The following is a 5,648-nucleotide window of genomic DNA, read 5'->3' as shown; positions in this document are numbered from 1 at the left end:
CTGACGTGGCATGGGCGTGGTTTGAAGCCCAAAGAGAGATCACTGAATGGACTGAGCGCTTTGCGCTCGCCCATAAAAATGGTCACCGGGGCCTTCCTGCAGCATATTGGTTCTCAGTGCGTGACCTTAAGCTGGGCACTGATTACACCACACTCCTCCAAGATCCTGCTTAGGCCTGAGATCGACGCCGGTGACGAAAACAAATTTGCCCTCAATTTAGGGCCTTGGGCTCAGCGTTGCTTACCGCAATGTTTGTGGCAGTTTTTGAGAACACAGATGCAGCAAAAACGGAGTATGTGCCCATCAGACTTTGGCATTGCGAAGCGGGCGCCAGTGTCGAGGTGGCAAGGGCTGAGCAGAGGTGGGAGACACACGTGGGATGCACACAGTGAAGCAGGGTGAGCGGCAGGGGCATTCTCATCACCAGTTGCCGTGTTTCCCACACCCATCCCGCCAAGGAAACACACGGAGGTGCGCGCCGTCTGCTTATTCTTCCCCTCTGTACGGGCTGCATGTGTGTGTGGGCTCAGCATCCCCGGTGTGTACATACATCCTCGGCCCACTCACCGGAAGTGGTGCCCGGTAACTGGTCCCCGGGGGCCTACTGTCCACTCTTTATGAGGTTTCACAGAAAAGAAAGCAGATAATCGCTGTAACGATAATAAATTATGTGCTATAAGCAAAGCTCGCCAAGGTCGCCTCGAGGCACTGACAGGAAGTTTCGTTTGTGACAAATGAGATGTTTCTTGGGATCACAGGCGCTTTGTAGACCGTATTCATTCAGTGATATTGTAAATGTGTTAAATGCAGCGTTACTCGTGTAAAATGAAGTATCACGTGTCTTTGCTGTCAGTGATGGACGGTACATGTCAGTCCCTGCTTCCCCTATAGAAAGAGTGTGAAGTGCGGAGCGCAGGTCTCTGCTCAGCTCAAGTCACTGAGAAGCAAACTCTGTGCCCGGCTGAGGAGCAGCGACTGAGAGGAAAGTCAGTGTCTGAGAGCCTCAGTGCCTGTTACTGCTTCCTGCGGTGAAACACTCCGGGGACAGATCAGTCAGAAATATCCTTCAAGTGATGGAACTGGAACATCAATGACTGTTCGTATCCGAGGTGATTATATAATTAGTTAAAGAGCCGGAAGAGAGCCCTGGAGATGCCGAGCAGCGCTGTGCACACAGCCCCCCTCTTCCTGTCCATCACTAGCGTCACCAGCAGGGACCCCCAGCTGTCAGGATGGCCGAGCGGTCTAAGCGCTGCGTTCAGGTCGCAGTCTCTCCTGGAGGCCTGGGTTCGAATCCCACTTCTGACAATATCATATTTTCAACGTTAGATGCAGTTACGTGGACCCCATCGCTACTGATCTCCTGGACTCATTCCCTGCAGGTGTCTGTAGACAGTGACCCCCCAGGACAGGGTCAGACCGCCACCGACCGCTGAGATAAACCCCTGACAGGGTCGGACTGGGGGGTAAAAAGCAGCCCCCCTCTCTCATCTCCCCTCCCCTGGAAGCACCCCCCGACCCTTCAGAAAGTGCCAGAGGTGCAAGCAGAGCCCCCGCTTAATCCAGCCCACAAAGCCTTCAACTCACTGGGACAATGACCAGTGGAAACAAGCACTGCCAAAGCCAATAGGTCGTACCTATGCAAGAGATATTGCCTTTGTCAAGTGGTTTAGCCATGTTGTACAGAAGTGCGGCTTCCATGCAGCATGACTGAAACAAATGGGGAAAAAACATTTGCAATGCAATGGGTCTTGCGTTTGCTAGAGTTAGAGCGAATAGTGTTGTAAATTCCTAACTAGACTTTTCTTGCCACATAAATTAAAAATGAAAAGTAAAACAGTTGACATAAACAAGCTGATTTAATGCGCCATTGCCGTCAGGAGCGTAAAGGAGAGACACAAAAGGAAAAAGAAGTTCGCTTGCAGTCAAACGTATGAGCAAAAGTGTAATTATCCATGTAAAGGGTAGATCGCCAAGGCGGTAACAAAACGGCTCCGAGAAGGGACAAACGTAAAGCATTGATAACAAAGGAATTTTGAAAGGCAAGTCCATGAACGAGTGATAGTGATGTGGGTGCGGTGGGCGTGGTTAAAAGCCCACAGATCGCTCAACCTAAAAAAAAGCGCTACGTCGGTCAGCTCTAGCCACATCGTAGCACTTTTTCTTTTACTTGCAGTGATGCTGCACAGCAGTCATGCTCCTGTACAATATCAAGCTTCGACAAAGCCAATAGCTCTTGAGTATGTTTTGTCAATACTTGTTTTGAATGAAATAGTAAAAGGGTTGGTGAAGGATGTGCTCGGAGGGAGCAGCGAGACCAGGACAGTGGTCTGCATTGAAATATAACAAAAGAATTGTACAGTGAGAGCTGCTGCAAGGTGTTTTTGTGCATGCGTATGTATGCGTGTATATGGTTAAAAGGACTATTTAGTTAAGTATATATTTCCTTTAAAATATTCCCTTTTAAAACCACTGAAATTTACCAGTTATAGTTGAATGAAGGAACTATAACTCGAGCCCCCCACCGTGTCCAGTGTTGTCATCAATGATGTCATTGCAGATGTGGCAGTGATGTTATGAATGATATGACACAACATGTCATGACTGATGTAATACATGAGAAACTTAGTAGTGCACGGCGAGGGTGCGAGCTGTAGTAACTTTAAGTCATGAGTTATAGCTGCATCAGATAACGATAACCGGTGAATTTCAGTTGCTTTCTGTGTTTGAAACTGTATGTTTTAACTGATATTATCACCTAACAGTCCTTTTAATCTCTCTCTCGCACTCTGTCTTTCTCTCTCTCCCTCTCCCTCTCCCTCTGCAGAGCTGCCGGCTTTGGAGCTGGGGAACCAGGTTCAAGTCTCAGAGTCAGCTCAACATCCTGTGTTTTTGGGCAAATCAAGTAATCTCCCCGTGCCTACCAAACATGAATGTGTCCTTGTGCAACGTAAGCTCATGTAAAGCGCTCCAAAACCTTTGGGTATAGTTTGAGCTGTATAAAACCACATAGACAAAAAAACAAACCTCTGAGACAGTGCTTGAAATGGGCAGGTACTGTCCGGTACTGAGTACCAATACTTTTTTATTTTGAGAGGTAGAGTGCCGGCACATCTCAAGAAAAACGTAATACTTTTAATTGGAGAGTACCGGCACTTCTCGGAAACAAGCAGGTACTCTAGCACAGAGTACCTGCACTTTAATTTTTCCATTTCAAGCACTGCTCTGAGATAGGGGCAGGACTTTCAGCAGAGGCCACAAGCAGGGCTCAGTCTGCTTCCAGTTGCTGCTCGCCAGCTGGGAACGCCAGGAATAAGGCCTCTTGTAGCTTGTTGTGTCCTGACAGCCGAACAGGAGGTCAGACAACTGACCCTTGAAGTCCACCTCTTAGTCCTCGATACAAGTGGGATGGGGTTCAGCCCTTCAGGTCCCCACACGGGTCTTACACAGCAGGTCCAGTCCCGTTCTGCGCTTCTGCAGCTACGGAACAGGGGTGCGCTTAATTTGCATTATTTGCTTTCATGTAATTAGCGGAACGTTCAGCAAAATAACACAAAATTACATGTAATACCATGAACGGCAAATCTGTCATGTCACACTGTATTTTAACAAGAAATTCACCCTCATCTCAATTTCTGCTGCAACGTAGTAATGTGTTAAGCTTTGTCAAAGCATAGAATTTGTGCAGGAAGTGTAACCTTCGAGTATAAAACCTGTGCTTCACAACACAGACACAGCTTTGCACTAGCACTAGAGGTGAGAGCAGCAGCACCATATATTACTAGATATGGTGCTGTTGTGCACTGTTTGTGAACACTGCGCAGCACCTTGGGGACTGCACTGCGGGAAAACGTAGTAAATACTCCTCTTCCTTTCTCCAGACCAAGAAGTCGTAACATATAAAGCCTACCAGTATGGATGACGTCATTCCTACACCTTGCAGTCCTCATTGTCTTAAGTAACATCTCCTATACATTGATTTACACACTTATATGACCTATTGTCTCTGTATAATATGCTTGTGTTGTAAAGCGCTCTGACACTCCACTTTGGGATGAGAAGCGCTATAAAATAAAAAAAAACGTAGGAGAAGGGCTAAGGAGAGATGTGGAGCCCACTGGAGGGCAGTAGGTGAGGAATCTATGAAGAAGGAGGACATGTGGGGCGGGGCCAACAAAGATGTTCGCACGGGGGCCACCAGCGCTAAAGCCGCCCTCTGAACATTCATTAATCAAGATCCCAAGAAAGTCCTGCCCGTTTGCTTTGTGTGTTAGCAAATTTTAAGCAGTGGTCCAAGGACCTCTGGGGGTCCCCGGTGGTCTGTGAACCCCTGGGGTCCGTGATGCCTGGTGAGCCTTTGTGGCTTTGCAGAGAAATAGATAACATGTAATATTAGTAGAATAACAGTGTATGTACAGATAACATAACAAAACGAAAAATTGTAAGATTCATGTGAAGGGATCTGAAACCAAAGGCTACAAGTGAAGTTGGAGCGGCACAAGTATAGCACAGAGAGGCGTGGACTATTGTTGGCCTCATTGAAGCGCTATCTGCTCCCAGAAAACGAGAGGCTGCGTCAGGAGCTTTAAAAACAAAGTGATGTGTGAGAGGCTAATTTATAACTCCATCTTTGAAAAATAAGCAGACTTTGACAAACTCCAGCCTTCCCATTCAAATTTCTATTTGTTTTGCGGATTAACAAGAATATTTCTCAATTTGTACATCTGTTTGGTGTATACTTGCTTCAGTAGCTTGGGCATTGTTTTTAATGCTCATGTTTTATAAACAGTTTAAGGGAGATCTGCAGCTCCCAATAAGGGATGGGGTAGCGGGAGGTCACCTGAAGTCGAAAGACTAGTGACATCTTTGTAATGAAGATGTTTCCATTTTGCACCGTTATCAATGCGTCTAATACTGGCCACGTCATAAAGTAATTGATGTAATTACACACATGAAACTCTATTGAAACAGTTAAAGACCAAATCAGTCGTTAAAGGAGAATATGAAAAACAAATGTCTTCCCTGACCGGGAATCGAACCCGGGCCGCGGCGGTGAGAGCGCCGAATCCTAACCACTAGACCACCAGGGAGCGCTGCGTCCACTCTCTGCACCGGGCTTCAGGGATGCAATGGTGCAGCAGGTGCAGTGATTGGATCTTTGTGGTGGATTCTGCAGGGAGGTTTTATTTCTTCAGCTTTGTCTTCATCCTGCCTATGTTTTTACAGGAAATCCGAACTCACAAAAGTACCAGATGAGAGTCAAACAAGCACTTACAGAAACAGAGACAGACGGACAAGACCAGACCAGGTCTGAGGCTCCTGGGGAAAGTCGAACAAACGCAAACACATCAAACACATTGAGATTGTGAGGAAGATTGAACTTTACAATTACTCACTTTACTAATCAGTCATAGGAGATTCACCCACTGCCCTTGTCTGTCTTTACTTGGACACATTATTGACACACGAAGCACAAACAACACCTTACACAAACTTGGGTCAATGTCAGTCTATGTTCCAAAGGACTGTCGGGTGCTCGGTCTGCAGCAATCCCCTCAGACCCCAGGGGGTCTCTGGCAACGGGCCCCCATCACCCCAGCAGGGCCCTATCCCTCCTGCAGGGCCTCCATCACCCCAGCAGGCCCCCA

The 5,648-nt window shown here is 47.2% G+C and overlaps 1 non-coding gene across 1 annotated transcript; it reads right to left on the bottom strand.

The window, feature by feature from the left end:
• Window positions 1-5,018: 5,018 nt before the first annotated feature.
• TRNAE-CUC (transfer RNA glutamic acid (anticodon CUC)) lies at window positions 5,019-5,090 on the bottom strand. Its single transcript has one exon. It is a non-coding gene; the product is annotated as a tRNA-Glu (tRNA).
• Between the last annotated feature and the right edge of the window lie 558 nt (window positions 5,091-5,648).

Source organism: Pleurodeles waltl, unplaced genomic scaffold, assembly GCF_031143425.1.
Source record: "Pleurodeles waltl isolate 20211129_DDA unplaced genomic scaffold, aPleWal1.hap1.20221129 scaffold_39, whole genome shotgun sequence".
NCBI classification, from domain to species: Eukaryota; Metazoa; Chordata; class Amphibia; order Caudata; family Salamandridae; genus Pleurodeles; species Pleurodeles waltl.
The sequence above is the reverse complement of the archived record's forward strand: the minus strand, read 5'-3'. Positions and strand labels throughout refer to the sequence as shown.